Source organism: Chrysemys picta, chromosome 6 (assembly GCF_011386835.1).
Source record: "Chrysemys picta bellii isolate R12L10 chromosome 6, ASM1138683v2, whole genome shotgun sequence".
Taxonomy (NCBI): Eukaryota; Metazoa; Chordata; order Testudines; family Emydidae; genus Chrysemys; species Chrysemys picta.
This window is the reverse complement of record NC_088796.1, coordinates 67548937-67573586: the sequence shown is the minus strand read 5'-3', so window position 1 is coordinate 67573586 and position 24650 is coordinate 67548937. Positions and strand designations below refer to the sequence as shown.

At 42.4% G+C, this 24650-nt stretch overlaps 1 protein-coding gene across 12 annotated transcripts in view; it reads right to left on the bottom strand.

Annotated features, from left to right (window-relative positions):
* The window catches only part of FER (FER tyrosine kinase), a 412813-nt gene extending 388373 nt beyond the window's left edge, over nt 1-24440 (bottom strand). For 4 of the 12 annotated variants that reach the window (XR_010588820.1, XM_005281640.5, XM_065550282.1 and 1 more), the window contains exons 1-3: nt 24313-24404; nt 6126-6223; nt 340-459 (exon numbers count right to left, since the gene is read on the bottom strand). The gene's annotated coding sequence lies outside the window, so the exon portion shown is untranslated. Of the gene's footprint in view, nt 1-339; nt 460-4688; nt 4711-6125; nt 6224-6308; nt 6343-23829 lie in introns of those variants that run through there. The other 8 variants (XR_010588819.1, XR_010588821.1, XM_024106728.3 and 5 more) reach the window with 6 other exon arrangements.
* Nucleotides 24441-24650: the final 210 nt, after the last annotated feature.

The following is a 24650-nucleotide window of genomic DNA, read 5'->3' as shown; positions in this document are numbered from 1 at the left end:
CCGCAGCACCACAACCGGACTTCTAATGGCCCAGTCAGCGGTGCTGACCGGAGCCGCCAGGGTCCCTTTTCGACCCGGTGTTCCGTTCAAAAACCGGACACCTGGTCACCCTAGCCCTCTAGGAGCCATTGTAATATAAACATTCTAAAAACAAAATAAAACAAGAAATTCCTTCCATTTGGGAGATGAACAAAAAAGAATCCCATACATTTCTTTTTAGAAAAGTACTACATTGTACTGTAAATTGGAATGGTAAGGAAAATTATGAGATGACAAATTTTACAGTGATCAGCTGACTTTTAGCTCAGGCTTACTAGCAGAAGGTAAAGGTTCACATACCTTTTTAAGTGTTGATGTTCTACAGAGGTATCCTTAATCCTCTGCTCCAGTGTTCAAATCTTCTGACTGTTCCTTTTCTCCACCTCTTCTCTTTTTTTTAAAAAAAATTCCCAAGGAACTCTGTGTAAAAACAGACATTTATTTTTTTCATCTATTTTACTGAACTCTTTAGTCATTTACAATAATTTAAACTTCAACCAGATCCTTTGCATTTTCAGATTGTTTCATGTCTTCAACTGATAAAAGGCTTGGAGGAAACAGAAGGAGCAAAGATCATTCTAATGACCAGTAGCCATATTCTGCCACCAGTTTCTATACGGAACTCCAAGTGAAGAAAACAGTTTTGTTTAAATATATATGGCACAGAATGGTTACAATAGTTAGACTGTCTGAATTTACTGGAAGTAGAAAGGCTTATTTTTATTTTTTGGTGGTATTTCATTCTGTTAACTGGAAATCAGACAATTGACTTCAAAAACATTTGAAATAAAACAAAATTTAGTACAATAAAAGCGTGCAAAGAGCAACTCCTTACCCCATCCTCAACAATATACACAGGTTCTCTCCTCCCCACTTCCATGCTGCTTTGGCTTTACAATAACTCATACACTGTAACACAAACACTTAAGACTTAATTTCCTTCTCAAGATTGGGGTTTCCCTCCATAACCACCTCTCTCCTAGTGTCCTAAGGAGAGCTTTCCACTTCCTTCATTTCCTGATGGGACCTAATTGGGCCAATTCACCAACATGAATCTCCAGTAATTACAGTAATCACTTAGGAAGGAAAAATCAATTTCACACATACAGAATGGGAAAAGACTGTCTAGGAAGGAGTACGGCAGAAAGGGATCTAGGGGTTATAGTGGACCACAAGCTAAATATGAGTTAACAGTGTGATGCTGTTACAATCACAATAATTGACAAAAAATATGTATATGGATTTGTATAATTTTAGTGTGTTTACAAACTGCATGGAACAGACATATTCAAATGACGTGTGTCAAATATACATTACATATTTAAGTGTTGCATAATATCACAACTATACCTAAACAAAGATAAATCTAAACTAGGATTTTCAAAGAAGCCTAAGCTTCTTATGCACCCAGCTCCCAAGTCTCCTTGACAAGAAAGGCTGCAGAGGCTGCTTGCAATCTGATTGACCATGCTAGCATCCTATTCAGTGTAATTATATTAGGCATGTCATAGCACAAATGTATACAGGAGGAAATCCAGGATAAGATTCTTTGAGAAGAAACTGGAAAGGTCCATTTTATCTGCAATTGCCAAGAACAACTGCAAGGATGATCTAAATGGTTTAGTCCTGTCCAAGTAAAATATTAATGCCTTCCTAACATCTAATGTGTGGAGTCTCTCTTCATCCCTGTGAGCATGAGGCTTAGAGAAGAAAGTTGGTAAATATATTGCCTGACAGATGGAGATGTGAGAAACCACATTGGTAAGAAATTTCAAATAAGGGAATAGGTACAACTTGTCCTCGTAGAAGGCTGTGAACACAAGGTCAGACACTAGAGCTCTTAATTCACCCTTAATTACTGGCCCAGGTGATTGCCACCAAAAGGCAACATTCAATGAGAAATGGAGCAACAAGTAGCCAGCGGCTGAAAAGCGGAACCCATTAATTTTGTTAACACCAGGTTCAAAGGCGATCCTCTACTTCGGGACGTAACCAGTCCAAACCCTTCAAAAACACAAGTGACGTGGGACTGGAGAAAAGTGATCAATTGGAGGATGAAAATATGAAATAGCTGCTAGATGGACCCAAATGGAACAAAAGACAAGGCCCTGCTGTTTCAGATATAACACATGTGTGTATCAGAGCTCAGACCAGCAAAACCCCTTTCTGCTGGGTCTAGATGGAGAGTCTCTTCCACTTCACCAGGTAAATATACCTAACTAGTAGAAAACCTCATGTTAAGACAACATTTTATAGCTCCTTTGAACAGATCTTCCTCTGATGTGCTAACTATACACCATCCAGGCTGTGAGGTGAAAGGCCTTCAGACTGAATGGAGGAGGCAACCATGGTCCCGTGAGATCACATCTGGGTTCATGGGCAATGTCAATGGATACCTGATTGAGAGGTTCAGCACAGTGGAAAACAAACGTTAGTGAGACCACAGTGGTACCATGAGTATCACTTGAGCATGAACCTGTTTGATTTTTAACAATAATCTGGGTAGGAATGGAACCAGAGGGAACACACATGTGAGCTTGTCTGTCCAGGTTAATAGGAAAGCATCCAAGATGGACCCTAGAGTGTGACCAGCTCGTGAACAAAACTGATGACACTTCCTGTTGATTTTTTTGCAAACTGGTCTATGTGGGGAACCTCTCACAGCTAGAAAATGAACCTGGAGATATCTGAGTAAAGAAACTACTTTCTGTGGCTGGTAAGAGACCTGCTCAACCGGTCTGTCAGACAGTTCTGGATACCCAGAAGGTGGGAGGTTTCAAAATGTACTGAACTGGTGATACAAAAGTTCCACAGCAGCATTGCCTTTTGGCACAGCCAGGTCAATCTGGCCCCTCCCTGCCTGTTCACATAGGGACAATACAGCAGCCATAGTCTAAGTACTAGTAAATTCCTTCTCTTGACATGGATAAGGGATGCATGACACATTAGTCAAATGGCTCTCAATTCTCTTACATGTATATGCAGAGTTAAGTCCTGGCCAGCGCATAGCCATCGAGTATGCAGGGATCCCAGGTAAACCCCTAACCCAGGGTGGAAGCATCTGTAACCAGAGTTAGAGTACGTTGTAAGGCAGCAAATGGTAATTCTGCACACACATTGGATGGGTCTGTCCACCTACCCAAAAAGGCTAAAACTCATGTGGGTACCTGAAGCATCATGTGAAGAGGATGATGGACCCAGGAATACACTGAGCTCAGCCACCCCTGCAGCTTCCTGAGATGCAGCGTGGCTCACTGAACCACATTTAAGTGCATGACGCCAAACGCTCCAGAAGTCTGAGACAATTCCATATTCTTCTGGTAGGATGGGTCTTCGTGTCTGAAGAAGTAACCAATATCATCTGGAACCAGGACAGTGGGAGGAATGCCTTACTTCTGTAGATTCCAAGATTTCTCCTATAAACTTTATCCTTTATGAAAGCGATAGGATTGACTTTTCCTCAACAATAAGCAATCCTAATGCACCAAAATGCACTGGATCACGGCTATGCTGGACAGCACCTGGCCCCTAGGTTGGCCTCCTATCCACCAGTCATCTAGGTACAGAAACACTCAAATTCCTGGATTTCCTCAGGAATGCTGCCACCTTTGCCATGCACTTTGTGAACACATGTGGGGCTGCAGACAGGCCAAATTGCAGGACTGCAAACTGAAAGTGAAAATGGATGATTATAAATCTGAGTAATTTGCTGTGGCTTTGGTGCATCACTACATGAAAATAAGCATCCTTTAAGCAGAGGACAGCATATCAGTCACAAGGTTCCAAGGAAGGGATAACAGAAGCCAGTGACCATGCAAGAGGTTATTTTCTTTAGGTATTTGTTGAGCTTTCACAGGTCTAATATGGGTCTGAAACATCCTTTGTTCTTGGGATTAGGAAATAGCAAGAATAAAACCCTTTCCCCCCGTATAATAGAGGAACTGCCTCTATGACTCCCAAAAAAGAGAAGAGATTGTAGTTCCCAAAGCAGAAGTTCATTGTGAGAGTGGTTTCTGAAAAGAGACACTGAAGAGAGGCAGGAGGGGGAGGAGGAGGGAGTGAAAATAAACTGAAGGATATATCCCAATTCCACTGTGCTAAAGGCCCCTGGTTTGAAATGATGCCAGCCCAAGCACTTAGGAAGTGGGCCTGTGGGAAAACACCACGGTAGGAGAAGCTGGCAAACTGGTAACTGGTAGGCTGCCCTCACCAAGCATTTCAAATTGACTGGTAGGCTGTCCTCACCAAGTATTTCCAGGCTGCGCACATGAACTACCAGCAGATGAAAGAATAAATGGAGGGTGGAGGAATAGTTACTCCTGTAACTTTTGCCTTTCTTCCTAGGCTGGTCTTGGTAGTGAGGCCTAAAAGAAGCATATCGATGAGGCAGAACTGCTTCTTCTTTGATATTGGCATATAAAAACCCAAAGACTTAAGCATAGCCCTAAGATCTTTAAAGATATGCAGCTTGTTGTTGGTTTGCGCAAAAAGGGAGAAGAAAGGAAGGTAGGTTCTAGATGGTTTCTTGGACCTCTTGGGGACGACTTGATGACTGGAGCCACAAACATCTGTGCATTGTAATGGCTGATGTCACAGCTCTGGCAGCATAATCCACAGCACCTAATGTGGCTGTACGCGTGTGGACTCACCCCTGCGGCGCCTCCTGCGGGTCGTCCATGGGAATTAGCTCTGCCAGCCTTGGAGCGCCCACTGCAGGCCGGTGATCCGCCTCGCCACTTGGCCCCCGTGTCCCTCCAGGACCCAGTGCCCCTTTATCTGGGGCTGCCCCCTGGCAGTAACCCCTTTCTCTCTCTGGGTCTCCCCTCCGCAGGGAACCCCCATCCACTAACCCCACCTCGCCTCAGTGTAAGGTTACTGCCAGTCACCATCTAGCCCCACTCCCTGGGGCAGACTGCAGTATAAGCCACTCATCATAGGCAAGGTTGGGTCTGGACCTGCTGCCCCTCTCTGGAACCCAGTGCCTCTCTGGGGCCTTGGACAAGGCCCTGCAGCCTGGGGAGTTGCCAGCCTGGAGCTTCCCAGCCCCTCTGGCCTTTTCCCAGCCCTGCCTCACTCTAGGCACCCTGAGCTTCCCAGAAGCCAGGCCCTTCTCTCTCTGAAGGCAGAGAGAGACTGTTTGGGCTTCTGGCTCGCAGCCTCTTATAGGGACCAGCTGGGCCTGATTGGGGCGTGGCCCCAGCTGTTACTGCCTTCCCCAATCAGCCAAGGCTTTCCTTCCCAACCTCAGCCCTCTCCCAGGGCTGGCTTTAACCCTTTCTGGGACGGAGCAGGTGACCACCCTGCTACAGTGGCCTAAAGTGAGGTCCTGGCCACCACCTTTCCCTCGGCCACCACAGACCGAAACTTGTCTCCCCTCCTCTGGCAACTTGTCCATACACTTTAAAACATTGTCCCAGAGGGAGAAATCATAACATCGCAGCAGAGCCTGCTGATTAGCAATCCAGGGGTGTACTCCAGCACTTGAATAAAGTTTCCTTCCAAAAAGATCAGGCTTTCATCCTTTTATTTTAAGGTAGATGCTTGCTGATGCACTCTCTTATTGACAGCTGAAACCACTAAAGACCCCAGGGGAGAAGGCATGAAACGTTCAAACCCCTGCAAAGGAACATAATACCCACTCATTTCTTTTAGCTATAGGCAACAGGAAAACAAAGTTTGACACAGCATTTTAGTGGGCTCCAGAATAGTTTCACTAATTGGAAGCGCCACTTGAGAAGGTCCCACGGACAGTCATAATGGAGTACTAGCAGCTGTACAACAGATAAGGAAAAGAATATATATGCAAAGGTTGTGAGCATTACAAAAGTCACCACCATTGTATCGGGCATCTTCATTGGATGCAGACGCCCTTGCTAGAAACCCCAACTGTGACTGGGACCCCACTGTGGCAGGCACGGTACACACACAAACACACAGACACACACAAAGAGTAAGGGATGGTCTGTGCCGCCAAGAGTTTACAAATGCAAGATAGTGGCGAGTTTGTTTCCAGCTCCCACATCACAAATATATTTCAAAAAAGAAGCCACCAAACCACCATTAGATGAGAAAAAAAGGTTACTTACCTGTACAGTAACTGTTGTTCTTTGAGATGTGTTAAAGGATGGGGCTACCCTGATCCCCTTTCAATTCCTTCACACAGGAATCTTGATGCCATTAGACTCTGAAACAGCAGGGAAGTAGGGTGATTCATGGAATATATACACACACAACACATCCAAATAACAGTTACTGTACAGATAAGTAACCTGTTCTCTCTCCTTCCAGCAATTGCACACATACACATTCCATTTCAGGTGATTTCCAAGCAGTACTCCTTAGGTGGCAGGAAATTCAGCGTCTATTTGGTTGGACAAGAAATGAAAAACAGATTCCCCAAAGTCAGCATCAGCTCTGGAAGCTACTCTGATGGCATAATGTCTAGCAAAAGCCCTCCAGATGTCCGTGTTTTGGATGTTATTCAAAAAGGCCACAGAGATATCTTGAGCTCTGACGGAATCAGCAATTTTCTCTCAAGAGGTGATATATTAGTCAGATTGTAACAAGACCTGATACAGATCAAAATTATCTGTGCAGAAATTGCTTGGTCTCTCATTCTTTCTGCATACACAATATAAAAATTTGGTAGAGAAATCATTTGCTTCAGACAGATTTTAGTTAAAAATGGAGTGTGAGGTCTTAAAAAATTCTCTTTATGTAAGACTGCATAAGGAGTCTGAGTTTAAGCCAGAAGGGACCACAAGATCATCTAATCTGACCTCCTAAATATCACAGGCCACCACCATCACCCACAAACTAAACCCAGCTGAAATTAGACCCATGCATTACAGCCCATAGGAAACTAGACTATTATCTGCCACAGGCAGAGAATAGGAGGGACCGAGGTGCATCAGTGCTCGAGGCCCGCATAATGGCAGGGAAATGATTAAATGACATAGACCCAGATAATCCTGGCAAATGACCCGAATACATATGCTCCAAAGGCAGGCAAAAAAAACCCAAAGTCTAGGGGAAAATTCCTTCCCAACCCCACACACAGCAATGAGTTAGACCCTGAGCATGAGCAAGAACCAGCCAGCCAAGCACCTGAGAGAAAGAATGCTTGGCACCACCTCGAAGGCTGACATACCCCACCCACTATCCTATCTCCAGCTGTGGCCATCCCTGATGCTTCAGAGAAAGCACAACAAAACCCTTCCCAAAATGCAGGGATGGGAGGAGGGGATTCCTTCCTGATGCTGCCAGTGGCTGGCTGAAACCCTGAAGCACAAGTTTTAGGGACATAAACAGGAAGTGAGCCCCCTATCATCCAATCACACTCAAATTGGTCCACCTGTCTCTTAAAACTAAGTTGTTTGTCCCCACAGCTCCTATTGGGAGATGTGATACATGAAGGGGGGGAGGCTGGAGGAGTAGATCCCTTTGATGGACACCCAGCCAGCCAATTAGCTGTAAAATTCCTCTTGGTCTGTTCTCTGCTTGCTTCACCTGTAAAGAGTTAACAAGCCCACAGGTAAAAGAAAAGGAGTGGGCACCTGACCAAAAGAGCCAATGGGAAGGTAGAACTTTTTAAAATCGGGAAAGAAACTTTCCTTTTGTCTGTTGTTCTCTGGGCTGCAGGGACACAGAGCAGTAATGCTGTAACCAGCTTTAAGCCAGGTATGATTATAGATTATCAATTCATACCTCGAACCTACTTATCTGGAGCCTCTTCTTTAAGAGCAGGATTGGATTTTTGGTATCCTAAGAGGTTTGTGCATATGTTGTTTGATTAGCTGAGAGCCACAGCTAATTTCCTTTGTTTTCTTTCTCAGCTTTTCCCTGGAGGGGGGTGAAAGGGCTTGAGTGTACTCCACAGGGACGAATTCCCAAGTGCTCCTTCCTGGGTTCAAAGGTGTTTTGGTTTGTTTGGTTTTTTTTGCATCTGGGTGGTGGCAGCGTTTACCAAGCCAAGGTCAGAGAAAAGCTGTATCCTTGGGAGTGTAATACAAGCCTGGAGTGGCATGTATTAATTTTTAAAATCCTTGCGGGCCCCCACTTATGCACTCGGAGTGACAGAGTGGGGATTTAGCCTTGACAAGAGGCTGTTCCACAACAACATCCCTCTGATGTTAGAAACTATCATCTAATTTCCAGCCTGAATTTGTCATGGTCACCATAAGAGCTTGTAGCTCTCCTGCTCTCTTCTCCAATGTTATTGCTACCAAGAAAGCCATCTTAGCAGACAATGAAATAGAAGAGCGATCAACGGTTCAAATGGGTGACCCATGAATCTTGTCAAAACTACGTTATGGTACTAGGAAGGGATAAGTTCACAAATAGGTGAGTTAATCCTCATTAAACCCCTTAAATATCTCCCAAACATGAGGTATGAGAAAAATCAATCTTTTAACAGGATTAGGCTTATTTCAAGGGGTATTAAGCATAATGAAGGTTCTGAACTGGAAGGAATGTATTAGTGATAATACTGAGGGAAAAAATAGAAACAAAATAAAATTTCCATTCTTCTCCTTAATATCTTCACTAATGGGAAACAAGCAAGCAGCAACAAACAGAAAGAAAATGAGACTCAGTAGCCAAATTAAAAATAATTCTGAATCTTTATTTTACTACTGATAGTGGCGCCCTCACCCCAATCAGGCATCTGGAGATGTCTGAAGGTTCAGTTTATCTGTAGTGACTGAGGGGAGTGATGACAAGAGAGATCCCTTGCAAATATCTTTCACTGAAGCAGATGTCCTCTCTGTTCAGGAAATAGTAATGTTGTGAAAAAAGCCTCATTACCCTCAAGACACCATTTTACCTAATGCTTCACAATCCTCTAAGATACATCTCATCCACTCTGACACACGTTTTCCATAATTTTTACTCTTTCCTTTTCAAATGAAAGGAAACAAAGAAGTGGTCTTCTAGCCTTGTCATGTTTCAAGTGCTTTTTTAAGCAGATGATTTGGGCTTACACACAACAAAAAATTCATTCTTGATACTTGTCAACGGAAGTCTCTATTTTTGGAATAAACTCTGATATTGTTTTAAAGACCATCTTATCATCATGAAGCACACAGTGAGGCTCTTCCGCAGTAAAGCCATAAGTTCTGAAAATCATCTAGCAGATATCGTTGTGACTAAGAAACGGGTTTCGATAGACTGAAAATAAGAATATTACCAGAAGCTTTTTCCAGAAGCTTGGGGGGGGGGGGGGGTTGTTGTGTTTTGGGGGGGAAGAGGAGGGTTGTCTCTTTGTTTTGTCTAAGATCGGGGGTAGAGTCTGTTCCAGTATCTGGCAAACAGTTGGGATGCAGAGTCCCCTTTCGAAGAGAAAAGCATTTGAATCACTTCCTCCAAGCACACAACCTGGGCTAGAATTTTCCTCCCAACCCCCAAGCAATTATATTTAGAGAACTGACATTAGGTTGTAATACTTGATCCTAAGATAGAAAGTTTGGTCTCTTTAGGAGTGAAATAACGGATCCTACTCCCAGAAAAAATATAGGTATGGTTTGGTGTTTTGCCAGTTTGTAAAGAGATCTGCTAACAGCAAGCCCAGAAGATTAGCAACACCTCCCTATGAAGAAAACATTCTTTTCTGATAGGGACATGGTGACCAACAAGATATTCCATATGTATTCTTCGTCCCAACATTGTCCATTGTGTTCAACCTTTTTTCCAGATAGCATCGGGTATTCCCCACCATTAGTTTGGGCTCCTGGATCACTAGAAGATAGAGGAGATGATTGTACTGGGAACCTGCATTCCACAAGCCAAGTTCAAGAAGGTGCAAATTCGGGTGCATAACATCAATTGCTGTACACTTTTGGTATGCACATGCCAAAGATGGTATTACAATGCATGAAACCCAGGAGAAGCTGAAAAAGTATAATCATTACAATCCTATTTTTGAATAGCTGGTCAATCCTTGTTTGAATTTTGTCACACCATTCAACTATCAGCAAAGTTCCTGTCTATGAGATATTATTTCTACTTCAAAGTGAGAGTTACATGATGGGCATAGTGAACTCTATACAAGTTCAAAATAACACCATGCACTTACATATTTTTGAGCACTTTTTATATTACTTCTCAGCTTCCTAGAATAATAATGCTCAGATAAGAATGAAGGAGTAAATATAGGTTGCACAGTTGCACTCGGCGAGAGCCCAAGAAGGGACATCAACCAGGTGTCAGGCCTCAGACCTTTAGCTCTCCTTGGGCAGAATTCTGCAATTCATCCACTCTCAGAGCAGGACCTGAGTTCAGCCCCCCGAGTATCAACCCTGGCTACCTCAACAGGGCTAACTGCATTTGGACCTGCAAGCCCTTTTTCTCCAGGCCAAAATATAAGAAACAAAACAAAACCAGAGTCCTACACACTTATTTCCTTCTTGAGCTTAAACCTCTCTATTTATAGCACTGGTGGGTCTGTTTTATTCCTCATTTCTGACTTAAGAGAAAGAGCCTGAACTGCTTGCAACCTTATTGCTTTGTCTCTGAGAGCTTGTCTTCGCTACCGGGGTAAGTCAACCTAAGTTACCCTACTCTGGCTACGCTATTCATGTAGCTGGAGTCGACGTAGCTTAGGTCGACTTACCCTGCTGTCTACACTGCATTGTGTCGACGGGAGATGCTCTCCGGTCGACTTACCTTCACTAGACCTGCTAAATTGACACCTGCTGCATCGATTGCAGCAGTGTTGATCTCCCCAGTAGCAAAGACAAGCCAAGTCTTCCGAGCTTGCCAGTTATTTCACTGACACAGCCAAGGCCATCTCTCCCAGCTCATCCAAAAACCCCTCCTTTTCTAGATTTAGATTTTAGATCTCCTTTGATCCCAGGTTTAGGCTTGGAAAGAGTAAAGCCTCCTAATCTGGATGGAGCCAGAATATCTCCCTCCCCACACAAACTGATGGCCCAGCTATCAGTTACCTTATCTCCTCTAGAACAGAGTACCTGAGGCTGACTTTAAATGGGTCATTGGTTTCCTTTTCCTCCTCGGTTCTGTAAAAACCCTATATAGCCTCCTCTGACTTTACGTATTCAAACAGGCAGCAATAAACAACTGAACAGAGAAACAGAGTCATACAGAATATATATAAAAAAATAATATAGGCATTTTTCCAATTAGTAATATCGGTGTTCTACACTACCACCATCAATACCCATGGGGCAGGAGTGAGGAGAGGAAGACAGTGATGTTTCAAATAGGCAAGCTTCAGTTATTAATGGTCTTGATGGGCTATGTACATAAAACTCAGCCTAATCTACTGAAATTACAAGATCTCCAGAGCACATTACAGCAAGAATTTAGGAGATCTCCATCCTCAAGTTTATCGTTTTTGTGAAAACATTTGAATTGCTTCAGATCTAAAACTGCACAGCCTCTACTTCTTTTCTTTTATTCAAGGGAAGAAAATGGAACAGAATACTTGACACTGGAGAAGGAAATGGAAGATGTGGTCTCGTAAACCAAAGTGGATTATCAGAGTGAGATTTTGAGAAGAGAACCTGCACAAGTACCTGGTAACTGTTTTCTTCCGTAGTTTTGGTTCCAGTATTTATTGCACTTATAAAGTTGCACCTCTTTGGGTACACAACTGTTTTAGCTAGAACAAAACCACAGCTATGATGTCAATTGAGGGTTTGAACCATCTTTTTGCCTGCCCTATAAGGAAGTGTTAAACTGCATTTTTAGATTTGTTGGACTTGTACACTACCACCTTCACCAACACAATTACATTCCTGTGAAGTTGGAGGAACAAAAGATCTGCTCAAAGTGTGTGTCTGAATTCCAGAGCACAGCCACCAGTGACATAGAGCCACAGAACTGTCAGGCATGCCTTGAACAGTAAGGCACATATCACATCACAAAAGCACCCTCGATGAAAGATGAAGCCATGAAACTCATTGTTTGTGGGGTCAATGGTCTTCAGGACATCACACTAGTTCATGGATGCTCTAGCCACTGGTAGCTGTTGCAGGGTCTCCGGGTGCAATTGCACCCGCAGAAATCAGGCCCAGATGTGCACAACTCACATGGCTGAGAGCACAGCTGGCACCAAGGTCCCACTCTGCCTGCCAAACTCATGGCAGCTCCTCTCAATGTCATGGACTAAAGAAATCCAGGAGCCAGCAAGGAGGAGCAATGCAGGCTGGTTCTCCTTGTCTGGCCTGGAACAGAGCTACTGAGTGGAGTGGTAGCCTGTAACACTGCCACTGAGTCAGGCGTGCCTTGTCCTTGTGCTCCTGCCCATTCTGGGCTCCAATGCCAACGTTCTCCTGGGGACCCCAGGGGAAGGGGCAAGCAAGGCTAGATGTGGGACAGAGAGGAAGACCATAAAAACCTTTCCCCCAAGGAAGCCTCCAGACAACCAGGAGAAATAAGGAGCAGGGGGATCAGGGAGGCATGGTCATAGGATTTTAAAAATTGTAAATTTCATGATTTCAGCTATTTAAATCTGAAATTTCACAGTGTTGTAATTGTAACGGTCCTAACACAAAAAGGGGGGGGAGGGGAATCACAAATTGTAGGGGGTGTTGCAGTACTACTACCCTTACTTCTGCACTGCTGCTGGCGGCAGCGCTGCCTTCAGAGCTGGGCAGCTGGAGAGCGGCAGCTGCTGGTCAAGAGCCCAGCTCTGAAAGCAGAGCCACTGCCAGCAGCAGCACAGAAGTAAGGATGGTATGTTATGATATTGCCACCTTTACTTATGCACTGCTGCCTGTAGAGCTGGGCCCTAAGTAAGCAGCTGCCACTCTCCAGCCGCCCACCTCTGAAGGCAGCAGCGCAGAAGTAAGAGTGGCATGGTATGGTATTGCCACCATTGCTTCTGCACTGCTACTGGCAAGGCGCTGCCTTCAGAGCTGGCCACCTGGCCAACAGCCACCCTTCTCTGGCCGCCCAGCCAGAGAGAAAGGGTGACAATACCAAAACTCCCCTAAAATAACCTGCGACCCCCTGCAACTCCCTTTTGGGTCAGGACCCCCAATTTGAGAAATGTTGGTCATCCCCGTGAAATCTGTATAGTATAGGGTAAAAGTACACAAAAGACAAAATTTCACATTCTGTGATGTGTTTTTCATGGCCGTGAATTTGGTAGGGCCCTGCTCATTTGTTTCAGAAGTTACAAGATGTGTAGCGAACGAGACAGTTGAATGTTGCCCTGGAGAAGTGGATTCTACACCTCTGCCATAGAATTCCTATTTGATGCTGGGTAAGTCATTTACACCAAACTTTTCACAGGTTGTCACTAGTTGTGTGTTCCCTCTGGAGTCTGATTTGCAGATGTGCTGAACACTCACATATGAAGTGCTATATAATTCTAAGTATTCTGAGAATTCTAGTCTTGGGCATCTCAAAATCGGAATCCAAAAATGGTGCACATTTTTACCTTAATGTATCCTTGCCTCAGTTCCCCATCAGTAAAATGTGGATACTATACCCTCTCTTCACAGGTGTGTTGTTAAAATAAATAAATGTTTTCAAGCAATCAGATAGTACAGCAATGAGAATCATGGAAAAGCCCATAAGAAAATTAACAGTTCTGTATCCAGACAAGGGTTTGAACAGTGTGCAGGAAAAAAAAGTCATATACCACTTTTTAACAATGAGAACAAAATATTAAATTTCCAACCTATGCACAGACTGAAGCAGAGGTCCTAGGGGAAAAAACAGTATTTAATTGCAGGATCACATACTATCATAATTCATAAGCACAGGGGGCCAAATTAAGGCCAACCTTAATGTTCTTTTTACATAGCTTTTTGGTATATTAAATAATGCAAGGTAGAATCCTTCTGCTATACATCATGATATATTCTCCTGCCCCTCCACAAAGAAAATAACCATACCATTTGGCACTTCTTTTCACCCCAGAAAGGATTAGTAAGGATGGCACATGGAGAAACTGAGGTACAATTCTACATGGATCAGGCCAGTACAGCAGTCCCCCCAGTTTTGTGATCACAAAAAATACAATTAACCCACAAAAAAATTTTTTTTTTTAGTGGTTAGATTAAAATTTTCAAGGCCAGAAAGGAATATTATGGCCATCTATGATGACCTTCTGTATAATGTAAAGCTGATCACCATAACTTTAAGACATACCCATAGCAACTATGAAGACTTCCTGGCATACACTGAAAAATAAGTCTGATGCACCTTTAGTTGCATAAGCTGGCTAGTGACAGGTTCGACTATTAGAAAGCAGTTAGAAATCAGAAAGGTTGGATTCTGCCTTCAGTGTGCCAGAGGAGCACTGAAAAAGCAATTGGAGACCTGCACAGCATACAGCAACTACAGAGTCAAAGTGAGGCAAGAAGCACCCTGTAGAATACATAGTTTAAATAACTGTTTGAATGTCTAGGTTAGCAATGGTACAAGCATTGATATGTATGCTGAAGCATAGAAATGTGTCATTTTTATAATTAGTTTTAACTTAAAAACGTCAGAATGGCCATATTGGGTCAGACTATCTTCCGACAGTGGGTGACCCCTGGTTCTTGCGTTATGTGAAGGGGTAAGCAACACTTCCTTATTCACTTTCTCCACATCATTCATATAAGCCAGAATTGCCTCTGGAACCTTTTTAAAAAGTTAGCATTACATTAGCTATCTTCAGTCATCTGGTACAGAGGCTGATGTAAGTGATGGGTTACATACCAGTTAGTAGTACTGCAACTTCATATATGAGTTCCTTCAGAACACTTGGGTGACTATCATTTGGTCCCAGTGACTTATTACTGCTTAATTTACCTATTTCTTTTTTTACCTTTCTGATGAAATATAATAGTTTCATTCTCAGGAGTGAGTTACAACCTCACTAATTACACTTTTACTGGATCATATAAAGCTTTCTCCCACTGTCTAGCAACTATAATTGAACATGGTGGAAACTCTGTTTCATCATTTTTCCATTTTAAAAATATAGGAAATTACAAAACATTTTAAAAGTTGAGATTTTACAGCAAGCCATTCAAATGTCATGATGTTAGAAACTTAAGGTTGACAGTGCAACCTTACCTACATCTCCTGATGTACAATCACGATAGTCTTAGGTGATCATACCATATTTTTTCTAGAGGACCCGTGCCTCATCAGTACAGAAGTTTGATAATGCTCAGTGAACGAGACTGCTGTTCAGTATTTTTCCTTCATGCTCTGTGAACCACCATATACATCATTTACCATTCAAACATTGCATCAAATAGAGTTCGGGGGGTTGTTTGTTTTAACTCTTTCATTAGAGATTTCTCTATGGTGCCTCACCTGAATTTTTCTGACATCCTGGTAAGAGTGGGAATTTGCATTATCCCCATTTCACTTATATAAAGCTCAGGCACAGAGAAACTAAGTCTGAAGTTGAGGCAAAAACAGAACACTAAGCTTCTTTGGGGTGATCCATAACACCATTCATCCTATTCCAAGAAACCTATTACATTCATTATATACACCATATGGTTTTTGCAATGATTGAAGAGAGGCTTCACTGAGCCTGCAATTCACTGCAATACAACTGCATTAAGTGAGCCTGCAATTCACTATACAGGCTTGCCTCATTCCCTGTCAAACAATCTGACTGAAACAGATTGTCCTAAGGTTATAAAACAAAGTATGTGGCTATAAAGTAAAAAACATAATACTCAAGAAGTCAAAGCTACAGACAGCTTTCATTTTCTGAAGAGTGCTTCACAGTGAAAACTTGACATTCCTTTAATATAGGTTTATCTTGTATGAAGTTGCATATACATGCTTTGCTTCTTTGTCATGGTCTATAAATAAATCACACTTGTTCTGGATTATCCAATGAAGTATTGCTTATAAATCAAGACGATAAACATCCTAAACTGGCTTGCCCTCACAATACAATACACTGAAGCCAGAAAGGCACGGGAGAGAATATAATCTGAATTTCACTCTATCCCAAAAAGTAATTGTGACATCAGTATAAGGAAATCCTACAACCTAGGCTTGAGAAAGTCTACTTGCCCAAGACAAACAGGAAAAGTTAACTTGCACAAAGCAAGCAGGAATTTGGAGTGGGAGAAGAGAGTGCAGGGAAGGGAGAGCCAGTGAACAGAGGGGGCATATGATTTTAAGAGTGTAGGTAAGCAATTTGGATATTAAAATAATGCTGAACATTTAAGTAGTTTGATGTATACTGAACAACATTCATATAGGACATTGAGATTAGACCAGTGATACTTAAGACTGAGGTTAATGTGTCTCCCGCAGCTCTTTGTGGCACATAATATTCAAACACTGTGTGATTTAATTAACCAATCGAAATTAACAACTAATCAGGATGCTTTTCCTATGTTACACTGGTCTACAATTTTTGAGAAGTCGTCTGCTTCAGAGATAAAATGTGCTATTTATTATGTATTTTGATGTGCTGAATTCAAATATGACAATTAAAACACCTGATTGGCTACTGTTTCTAAGATATTTAAGTTTTACATTTTATGTCTATGTATATTGTGTAGATAGTAGAGTTTTAATCATAAATTGTAAACCTAGGTCTTTTCATGTGTTTATGGTTGCTTTACATGATAATATTTCACCTGTCCTGTTTATGTAACACTTTAAAAATCAGCAAAAGGGTTATATAAATAAAGTGTATTATGGTCAAATGCATCATCTTGAAGAAGTTCACGAATCTGAGGACCAACAAAGACACCTTCCTTTATCTTAGCTTCACTTAACCTTGGACATTTTCCACCGAGGTACTTGAAAGCTGCTTGTGTTTTGTCAATGGCCTTGACAAAGTTCTTCATCAGACCCAGCTTGATGTGTAAGGGTGGTAACAAAATCTTCCTTGAGTCAACAAGAGGTGGACGCTGAACACTTTTCCCCCCAGGCTCCAATGACTGTCGGAGTGGCCAATCTTTCTTGATGTAGTGGGAATCTCTTGCACAACTATCCCATTCGCAGAGAAAACAGCAGTACTTTGTGTATCCAGTCTGCAGACCAAGCAAGAGAACAACCACCTTCAAATCGCCACAAAGCTGCCACTGATGCTGGTCATAGTTTATGCACCTCAAAAGTTGTTTCATGTTGTCATAGGTTTCCTTCATATGGACTGCATGACCAACTGGAACTGATGGCAAAACATTGCCATTATGCAGTAAAACAGCTTTAAGACTCGTCTTCGATGAATCAATGAACAGTCTCCACTCATGTGGATCGTGAACGATGTTGAGGGCTGCCATCACACCATCGATGTTGTTGCAGGCTACAAGATCACCTTCCATGAAGAAGAATGGGACAAGATCCTTTTGACGGTCACAGAACATGGAAACCCTAACATCACCTGCCAGGAGATTCCACTGCTGTAGTCTGGAGCCCAACAGCTCTGCCTTACTCTTGGGTAGTTCCAAATCCCTGACAAGGTCATTCAGTTCACCTTGTGTTATGAGGTGTGGTTCAGAGGAGGAGGATGGGAGAAAATGTGGGTCCTGTGACATTGATGGTTCAGGACCAGAAGTTTCATCCTCTTCCTCGTCTGAATCAAGTGAGAATGATTCTGGTGCATCAGGAACCGGCTGTCCTTCTCCGTGGGGTACTGGGCGTATAGCTGATGGAATGTTTGGATAGTGCACAGTCCACTTTTTCTTCTTTGACACCCTTTTCCCAACTGGAGGCACCATGCAGAAGTAACAATTGCTGGTATGATCTGTTGGCTCTCTCCAAATCATTGGCACTGCAAAAGGCATAGATTTCCTTTTCCTGTTCAACCACTGGCGAAGATTTGTTGCACAAGTGTTGCAGCATATGTGTGGGGCCCATCTCTTGTCCTGATCTCCAATTTTGCAGCCAAAAGAAAGGTGATAGGCTTTCTTAACCATAGTGGTTATACTGCGCTTTTGTGATGCAAAAGTCACTTCACCACAAACATAGCAGAAATTATCTGCACTGTTCACACAGGTACGAGGCATCTCTGCTCACTTTGGCTAAACGGAAATGTGTCCCTTTGCAAAAATCAAACACTGACAAATAAGAGAGCACCACACTGTATGATTTCTAGAGCTGATATAGGGCAATTTGTTCGGAAGGGTGATGTAAGCTTCGTTATGATTGCATCATCCATGACTTCTAGGAATAACATGATGCAATTCATATCATGTATGATGCAATACCAGCTTCAGATTGCATCATTCATTGTTTTGCCTAAAAAGCAAGTACTGTCCAAACCCAGTCACATATTTATTCATAGATCCAGTCAAAGATGTATTTTAGTCATTTCTGGTTTAAACTGAGATCCCTTCCCTTTATAACTCACGTATCCTCCACCATTCCCAAGTCAAGGGTCGTATATACTGACCCAATAGCATTTCTTGAAAACTAGGGCCAATCAACAATTTTAAGCATCATTTTCTTTCTCAGTGACCCAGAATTAGTAAAGTTTGACTACATTTATTTCAGAAGCATTTTGGATGTAGAGCAGTGTTATTAGCTAATTGAGGAATACTTGGTCAGTCATTTTGCTGTGAGAATAATTATATATAGAGAAAGAGTAAATGAAACAATGAATTCACACTTCTGTAGCTCCTCTGGGTAATGTTGATCACTAATCTGGCTCCTGAAGCATTGAGGTCTGAGTATCATTGGATTAGACCAACATGCAAAATAAATACTCATTATTGCAAGGGCCATATAGGAAAATATTTTTAGAATTAGTTTTTTATGCCATGTAAGAATTATTATCCCTTACCATAAAGATATTCTATTTTCATACCTTTAAAAGAAAACTTCCAAAGCCCAGAAAGAAAGGGTGGAATGATTTAAGTGAGCACTCTGCACCGGCCTAACTCAGCTTCTGAAGTCAATGGTAAAACTTCCAAATATGGGAAGATTTTCAAAATGCAATTCACTTCTGAAAAGTGCTTCAGTAGAAGTGGCAGTGGGATTCCAGATCTAGTCTCTAACTTCAAGATTCACTTTACATGATTCATCAAGAGCTTTTTTAAAAAGTTTTTTCTCGTAACTGCCAGTTCCGCAAATAGTCAGATATAAACTGGGATCTTTCTAGAGCAGGTATCACTAGAAATAAACATTACGGAGCCCAATTTCTCTATAGAAACATCCAACAGCAGAATTTGGTCCTGCAATGGCAAAATAATTAATAATTCCAACAATGTGCAATCCAGAAAAATCCATCGAAGTAAAATTTATTAGATATGACACGAGTATCAGATCTGTTGATTAACAAATATCATATTCAGTTCCATTTGATCATAATCAAATTAAGCAGGGGGAAGTGCATGTTTATCTCAGAAAATACTTTTACTTTCACTATTCTGTGTCAGACTTTAAGCAACTTTTTAAATGTTTTTCTTGGATATATACTGAAAAATCATATTTATGCATCTTGCTTGTATGAAGTCTCTCAGACAGAGGCAGGACAGTTGTAAAAAAACAATGTTTTATATAATATTTTTGGACTTCAAGATAGATACATTTCTAACTGCTTATAGATTATTAAAATTATTTACTCAGCAGTAGCACTGTCAAAGGAAATTTTATTATACAATGTAACAAACTGAAGATCTAAGTATAAGAAAAATCTTTTAGTTTGTAATTAGTGCTCCAGTATCTGGAGCTGATTTCACATTGCATTAGGGGAGCACCATGAGCATGAAGTATCAATGAAGCCATTACAAGTGGCATAGGTGCCTCAGCCCAGTGAAAGGAAATCCACTAACAGCATAGTAGATCCTACTACCACAACCATCCCTAGAGCTTATCTAAGGGGCATGTCCAGGATTTTCTTGCGCCTTGGTGTCCAAAATCTACTGTAACAGCTCCTTGGCTATTGGCAAGTGGTGGAATCTAGAGCAAGGGTTCTCAAACTGGCGGTCAGGCCCTCTCAGGTGGTCACAAGGTTATTACATGAGGGGTTGCAAGCTCTCAGCCTCCACCCCAAACCCCGCTTTGCCTCCATTTATAATGGTGTTAAATATATTTAAAAGTGTTTTTAATTTATAAGGGGGTCACACTCAGAGGCTTGCTATGTGAAAGAGGTCAGCAGTACAAGTCTGAGAACCACTGATCTAGAGCAATCCTTAGGAACTAATTTAGAAACGGAAACAGAACAAGAAGCAAAACAGCACAGACAGAGAATGAGAAATGCATAAAGGGGTTAAAAGCTCCCCCTTGCCTCCAAGTTGCATGGTTGACTATAGGCAGGCAGCCCATCTGAACGAGACTCTAAACCAGCACAAAACTCTTAAACCAAACCGGCTGCTCTGCCTTCTTATATTTGGTATGATAGAAAGGAAATGCCCTGCAGGAGAGGACAACACAAGATAACAAAGAGCCTAGTTTTTCCACTTCATTCTTTTAAGCTTAAATGTTATGTTGACAGCAAATTAGAATAGCAATGATGGTCCTAAAAGCTCTCTTCTTCAAAATCCTTTCTATAAATTGTGTGCTGTAACTCCAGTATGGAACTATGTTTAAAAAATGAATTTATCTTGAGTCAAAATGAAGTGTTATAGTTAATTTTTTTAAGCCTTTACTAACAAGTTTATACTCTGAGGCTAATGCTGCATGGATATTAATATTCACCTCAAAGAAATCTCTGAACCAAATTTAAAAACAAAATTTTATATTTTCATTAATATTTAGTCTTCAAAAACAAAGTAATTTGCAACAGCACATTATGATAATAAAAATCTGTATCTTAGAAACTATGTTCATTTAAATATAAATTATTTTAAGTCCTCTCATTGTTTAAAAATGTATTCCATATACACATTTTTGATGAACAGAGCTTTCTATTGTAATTTGAGGTGAACACTGTTTTATTCGTATTAATTTTCTCTTCCATTTTTAAGAATACTCTAAGTACACTATAGTTTGTATACAACTCCTAAATAAGTAATTCAGAACAATTTATAATTAAGTTAGTGTTGAGTGTTGAGTAATAAAAAAAGGCTTTAAAGTAAAATTTAACATTTAGTAGGAAGAACAACAAATATTTGCTCCAGAGGGAAGTACACTACATAAACTCTCTCCCTCTTCTCCCACCCACAACATGCCAGTCAGTAAAAGGAACCCCCCTTTCCCTTCTGTAAGCCCACTTCCCACACATTAGCAGACTCCTCCCTGTAAGCAGATGACCTCATGCAACTAGGCTACCTCCCTGTATGAAGCAGCTCTGTCTGGGCTTTACGCCAGTTTTTCCGTGCCCCCAGCATGACTGGGCAACATACCTTACTTCACCCTGTTGGTTCCCAGTTCAAACACCAGGTCAGCGACTGACAGTAAGTGGAAAAGGCAATGTGGAGAGTAACGTGAGATGCAGCACAGGGGGAAAACAGAATCAATCTAGACTTGCCCAAGGCAAGAATCCTGTGTCAACCCACCTCCCATTAGCAAGACACCCTTCCTCCTCATGCTACAAAATAATATGCTAAATTAAAGAAGTCCATGAAAAGTACAGGAGTACATTTTGAAATTAGGATGAATTCAGTAGGTGCTATATAATCCACTTCTGGTCCAGTTTAGTAAGTTAGCTCCCTCTTCCCTTTTGCATAAAGTCTGAGCTTCTAAAAATTCCAACCTTATCTACACTTTACTTTCTACATCTCTCACAGAAATCTCACTTTTTTTATCAGCTACTTTTTCTTCTTTCTAATGTCTCATTAAAATTAATTTAGTCTGACGTTAAACATTAAGTCATCAGAATACAGTAAAAGATCACACCACTTTAAGCTTGGCCCTTACCATACACATCACAGCACCATAAATAGACGAGAAACAGAACGATCAGAGTAGAGCCTTGAAGGAAATAAAGTTGTACACTCACAGCACTGAACCAATATCCAATATTCAAATTAACATGTGATACTCCAGGAGGAGAAGCTATATATAAGCAAACCAAGGACAGAATTTGCATTGGAACAAGTAAATCATAGCATTCTGAACATAGGGGCTGTCATTGCCTTCCACCTACCCTTCCTTCCTTCCCCATCCTTGTTTTAGGGAGTTACAACCACCTTCCTTATCTAAATGGGATCATGGGTCCTGAAATTTGTGGGAGAAGAGAACTTCCTGTTGTAACACAGGGTCATCATATGGGAGAGGTTCAGAACCACCGATCTAAATCCTCCTTCCCATATTTAACACTCATCCTCCCTCCCGCTTCTCTTCTACTAATTGTTACACCCATTTTTTACTTCTTGTTTTAGACTGTAAATTCTTCATGTCAGGAACCTTGAGTACCTAACCTTGTCCAGCATCTTTTCATAATAGGATCCTCAATCCTGACTGCAGTCTCCAGGTACTACCATAATACAAATAAAAGAGATGTAGGATTGAATCTATGAGATCAAAGTTTTGGAAACAGTGACTTAATACAAGAAACAGAAAATTCTGTACTTAAATTATCTAAAATCTTGTAATTAAATAATCCTTAGTTTGCCATTTTATATATACTATATAGATATTTAATTTAGATTAAGCAAAGTTATTAGTTATTTTAATTTATCTGTTTAAGAGATGACCTCTGAAAGTACTATTGCTGACCCTATACAATCATACAAACTTGTTCTTCTAGTTCAAAGATCTCCTCAAAGCTCACTTCTTTCATGTTAGCCTCCCAGCAATAACCTCCACCCATAAATTCACTGTAGACAATATTTTCAAGTTGTTATACTACATTGAGAGAACAAAAAGGAGGAATTTACCAGATGCATATGTTACTCTATGTTTACCCTGTGGTCATTCACTATTGCAACTCAGCCTCCCCATACCTCTCTCCTTGTTCATTCTAAACTGCTCAAGGCAGGGGCCTTTCACTTATTATTTAAAAGCACCGTGTACATTGATAGCGCTATGCAAATAATAAAGCTAATCTTCTAGAGAACACATCTTTGTTTCTTAATAAGGTTCCATGAATATTCTGCTTGAAAATATTCACTGATTTTTAGTTTACAACAAATTTCATTCTAATCTAAACAATGTGTCTGCCCAACTTTGTCCGTAGCTATTCTTTGAATCTGACAAGGACATAGTTTCTCAGCCTTTCCTTTCACTACAGTGCCATTTATTTTATTTTAACATAACCTCAGACTGACAACATTCTAAAACACTTCATGTAGGTTTGTGATGCAAATTTGGGTTTTAAACCAATTATCAAGAGTAAGCTGCAGGTGGGTTTTTGCAATGCTCATCCACAGGAATTCATCAGGGTCCAGAATTGTTAGTGTGTTAGGAGCAGCTAGGCTTGATCTCTATTTTGATAGTAACAGTTAGGAGCCCGGGGTCAAAAATCAGCAGGCTCCAGCTTTTCCCTTGCAAAGAACTTTCTCAGGCTCACCCCCACACCCTATCCCTGCCCCCACTCAGAACCCTACACCTATAACTACATGCATCTGACGAAGTGGGTATTCACCCACGAAAGCTTATGCTCCTATACATCTGTTAGTCTATAAGGTGCCATAGGACTCTTTGTTGTTTTTTACAGATCCAGATTAACATGGCTACCCCTGATACTATAACTACTGTTTATTAAAACAGTGCCCAAGATCCAATCTCGAATGGAATCCCATTGCACAAGCAGGAATCCCCAGTCCCTTCTCCAAAGAATATACAGTCTGAACAACCAGGGTTGTAGCACACCAGGAGAGTGAACAAAGCGAGCGTACAGCTAATGGCACATAAGCGCAACAACGGGGGGGGGGGTCGCTAGGAGGCGAGCAGCTAAGCGGAAAGGGGAGGGAAGAGGGCGTATACTAAAGGGGGCGAGGGAGCAGCTGTGGAGTGAAGTACCTTGGCAGGAGGGGAGGGCTGAAGCAAATACCCAAGTACCCTCCACTGGCTGATACCCAGCAACGCCTCACCCTCGTACGCAGACCTCCGGCCAGCGCGCAGTGACGCCCGCACCCCGCGCTCTCAGGCCAGGAGTGGGGGCGACACTGACGAGGCTGGAGAGGGCGCGGCACACAGCGACCCTCGCCACGGGAGGAGCCGGGCAGGCTGTCGCTCGCTGGACACGGGCTGACAAGCGGCACCGGGTACTCGCAGGCGCCCCACGGGCCACGGGACCCGGCTGCCTCCGCCCCTGCCCGGCTGCAGGTAACTCAGCGAACTGGGCCTAGCCGCCCCCCATCCTGCCCACCACAGTCCCGCAGACAAGGCCCAGGCTGGAACAGAGACCACCTCTCCTGTCCCCTTCCCACCCCGCTGCCGCGCCCAAGCCCCGCTGCCGGGATACGGGGCCGCCGAACCGCGCCGCGCGCGGCACCTTCCTACCTGACAAGCCGAGCCCCTCCACCACAGCGCGACGTCACAGCCCCGCCAGCGTCCCGTGAGCGCTGCCAACGAATCAGCGCAGACCTCTCGCCACCCCACAGCCAATCCACATGAACCCCGCCCCCTCGTGACACTCTAGGTCCAGCAACCAATTCCGTAGAGAAAAATGACCTGCAGTTCCCGCCCCTGCTCTAAAGGAAGCCAGGCGATTGGCAGAGGAGGCTAGTGGACGGGACACTGGAAGACGTGAGGAGGGCGTGGCCTCTGTGTGCGCCGCTAGCTATAAACGCTGCGTTCTGAAGCTTGGGGATGCCGTTGGCTTAACGGTTAATGGATGG